We start from the raw sequence: 4,348 nt of genomic DNA, 5'->3' as shown, positions 1-4,348 counted from the left end.
AACCAAAGGTAAAAATGAAGGAGAAAGGGAAAATTTAAAAGATACAAGTTCAAGCAAGGCCAAGTTTTCTAATGGAGGACAAGTACAAACCAAAAGTTAAGTTGAAGGGATCCATATGTTTTTTGTTAGGAATAAGGTGTCTCAACCTTGGATAATTCTTATTCGTATTATTTGTTTTGTAAATGTATTTTTTGCAAATAATGTAAGTAAGTGTGAGTGTATATGTCTAGTTGGCATGTTGATGTGTCACTCCACTTTTATGTGTCAGCATCTTGAATTGTGTGTAAGGAGATCATGGTTGAAATGGTTATGATGGATTCCTATGATGCGTAAGAGCTATCTCTAGAAGATTTGATGATGGGGGAAGACACGAAGGCATGTGGCAATTGATCATTGAGTATTGTACACTTGAGTCTCCATCTAGCCCTGAATTTTTTTTTGGGTTACTACTTTTTCAGAGAATGGTAAAGTCCTAATACTGTTGTTCTTTGGAAGTTGTCCTAAAATGGAAAGCACATGATATAAGCATTTTTAGGGTTACAGATAGGAGAGAGTAAAAAAAAAGTGTATTGTTGGTATGATATGAAACTATTGGATTGGTCTTCCATGTTTCAAAAGAACTTGCATTGCAAGTGCATTGTAACCTTTTGTGTTGAAGATAATACTTTGTGCAAGTTTTGGAGGGGTGGGATTGTTTTACCAAAAGGTTTTTCCCCATCGGCATATCTTTGTGTTTATGTGTTTTGTTTCTTTATCTATTTTCTATATTCATGGTTTGACTGCAATATTAGTTTTAACATAATATCGAATCTCAAATTGTAAGGATTTAATAGGAATTTTCACAATACTTTCCTTAAGGGATTAGTGTAGGAAGCTATTTCCGCACCCTGAGTTTCCTTACAAGTGGTAACATAGCTTGATCAACTTTTTATCCTAGTTGTTGGATAGGGTTTTTTGAGCTAATCTCAAGTTGAGTGGGAGTTTTGTGCAGAGAATTTTGAATCTTATTTGCAGATTGAGATGGCTAGTTCATCATATGGAAAAATGGAGGTGGAGAAATTTAATGGCAGTAATTTCAAGTTGTGGAAACTCAAGATGGAAGACTTTCTTGAAGATTGTAATCTATAGGAGGTGGCTTCACTTGATGTGAGACTTATAGCAATATCTCAAGCAGATTGGGATCTTAAGGATTAGAAAGCTAAGGGTCTCATTAGACTCTATCTAGTTGATTTAGTTCTCCTAAATGTTCTTGATGAGAAGACCACAAACAGTTTGTGGACATGGCTTGGTTCTATGTATCAGGCCAAATCTCTAGTGAACAAGTTGTTCCTAAGGAAGAATTTGTATTCTCTAAGAATGGAGGAAGGAGGGTCTGTTATAGATCATCTAAATGCTTTTGATTTACTGATTGCACATTTGACATCATCTAGTGTCAAGATAGAGGAGGATCGATGTATGACCTTGTTATGTTCCTTGCCAAACTCATGGGAGCATCTTGTGCTGGCTCTTGGAAGTACTTTAGCCACTTTCAGAATGGATGATGTGTGTCTTCATTGTTATCTGAGGAGATGAGGAGAAAGTCTTTAGATTCGACTAAGGAAGCTCTTTCTTTTTGTAGTAGATCCAACGATAGAGGGAAGCAAAATGAAAACAAGTCTGGAAAGGGTAGATCCAAATCCCATGGAAAGTCCAAGGAAAAATGTTGGAACTTTGATAAGACTGGGCACTTCCATAAAGACTATAAAGAGCCAAAGAAGAAGAAGAAGGCCTCAGATTTAGGTTCAAAAAAATCTCAAGAAGATGGTGATGCTTTCATTGTATCCTTGGTATGCATGCATCTGATGATGTGTGGTTGATAGACTCGGGTGTTTCTTTTCACATGATCTCTCATCGAAGTTGGTTCTCAAAGTATGAATTTTTTGATTGTGGAAAGGTGTACTTGGGTGATGATTCTCACCTAAAGATAGTTGGAGGAGGATGGGTCACTATCAGATTCCCTGATGGACGAGTAAAGGGGATCAATGGGGTAATGCACATCCCTGGTTTGGCACAAAATCTATTATCTGTAAGTATGTTGAATGATGTAGGTATGCAAGTTGTTTTTTCTAAAGATAGATGCAAGATGATGAGAGGAGTTATGGTGCTTGCTAAGGGTACTAGGAGAGGTACTCTATTTCAGCTTGATGCATGCATTCCTCTATGCACTAGTTCTTTTGTTTCAAAGAAGAGAATAATTATCACTTCATTCCCACCATCTAAACAAGCAGTAAAGAAGAATGTGGTTATTGGTTCTAATGGTAGTGCAACATGTGTACCTAAGGGTACAAACACATTGGAAGGTAAGCTTCTTACAAAAAAGACAATGTTGTGGCATATGAGATTTGGCCACATTGGTGAGAAGGGTCTCATAACCATGAAAAACAAGAACCTCATTGAGTGATTAAGTGATTGTAATCTCAAGCTTGACTTTTGCAAACATTGTGTTTATGGTAAACAAAAATGTGTTCAATTTTACTCTAGTTCTTACAAATCTTATGATGTTTTGGATCTTATTCATTCTGATGTATTTGGTCCTGTAAAAATTCCTTCAATCTCCAAGTCTGTATTTTTTGAATTTTTCATAGATGATTAAAATAGAAGGACATGGATTTATTTCCTGAAAAGTAAGACACACGTATTTAGTCAATTCAAGGAATTTAAAGCCCTTGTAGAGAATTAAACTAGTAGGAAGATTAAGTGTGTGAGAATTAACAACGGTGGTGAGTTTTGCTCAGCAAAGTTTGAACAATTCTATAAAGAATGAGTGTAAGGAAACTTGCAATAAAGAATATAATTGTTTCCACATAGCCCATAATAGATTTGAAATAAATATGTAATTAAAATCCACATGCAAGAGAATAGACAACATACCCACAAAAAATGTGACACAAGATATACCCTGGGAAACCCTCATTGAGGGAAAAACCCAACCTCCAAAAGCATCCATCACCATGTATTATTCAACAAAAATACCATTGTAATACAACTATGAAAGCCTTCGAAGCCATAGCCACAACTAAGCAATCCATGTCAACAAGCATGAATCCACACATCCCATGGCATGCTTCCAACCTTCACAAATGCTCCCTTGGATAACTTGTCAAGCCTTGTCCTGCTCGACTCTTTCCTTTTTGCTTTCTTATTCTCACTTATCTCTAGAACTACCCTTTTGGCTGCTTATATAGTAGCAAGTCCCACAATACAACTCATCAAGTGTATCCCATCAACATCTTTACATATTGCATGTCTATCTAGGTGCAACATTACATAATAATATCAAATAGTACAATATAACAATATTATGCAATGTGTGCAACACCCATTATCTCAACAATGAGGTATCGAGAGGCATAAGACAACTCCTTATACCCCACAACAAAATGGAGTTGTAGAAAGAATGAATAGGACACTGATGGAGAAGGCTAGGAGTATGCTTAGTGGAGCTAGTCTTGAACAAAGGTTTTGGGCTATGGCCACTGCTTGCTATTTGGTTAATAGATCTCCTACATCAGCTCTTGTTGGTAAGAAACTCATGGAGTTGTGGTCTAGTAAGAAGCCTTCAATTAGACATCTTCATGTTTTTGGTTGTGAAGCTTATGCACATGTTCCAAGGGAGAAAAGGTCTAAGTTGGAAAACAAAGTTGTCAAATGTATTTTCATCGGATACAGTGTTGGTGTGAAAGGATAGAAGCTTTGGGACCCTATGACTAGTAAGGTGTTGTATAGAAAAAATGTTATTTTTAGAGAGCCAAAATCTTCTCCTATTGTGCTACAACCAGATGAAAACGAAGAAGAAGGAAGATATTGTTCAATTGCCTCCTACTCTTGAGAAGACTGAACATAAAGACAATGTTGGGTCTAATGATGAGGAGAGTTCTAGTAGCTTTGATAGTTCAAAAGAAGAGGAAGAACAACCTCAACCTTAGCCCTTGAGGAGATCCATGAGAGTAAGAAAGCAGCTAGAAAGGTTTGGTCATTCTATGTTGGGTTCTAGTTGTGCCTTCGCTTTGATTACTAATACTGATGAGCCTAGCTCTATGAAAGAAGCTATGGATAAGGGAGATGTAGGTTCCTGGATTAAGACCATGGATGATGACATGGCTTCATTGGATAAAAACAAAACTTGGGACCTTGTGCCTTTTCCTAAGGGACATAAACCTATTGGTAGCAAATGGGTGTTTAAGAAGAAATTAAGTGTAGATGACAGTGTTGAAAGGTACAAAGTTAGATTGGTTGTGAAGGTGTACTCAAAGGTAGAGGGAATAGATTATGGTGAAATATTCTCTCCTATTGCAATGTTGACATCCAT

The sequence above is a fragment of the Cupressus sempervirens genome, chromosome 5 (genome assembly GCF_028749045.1).
Source record: "Cupressus sempervirens isolate cs-2001-9-10 chromosome 5, ASM2874904v1, whole genome shotgun sequence".
Classification (NCBI taxonomy): domain Eukaryota; kingdom Viridiplantae; phylum Streptophyta; class Pinopsida; order Cupressales; family Cupressaceae; genus Cupressus; species Cupressus sempervirens.
Note: the sequence above shows the minus strand (reverse complement) of the source record.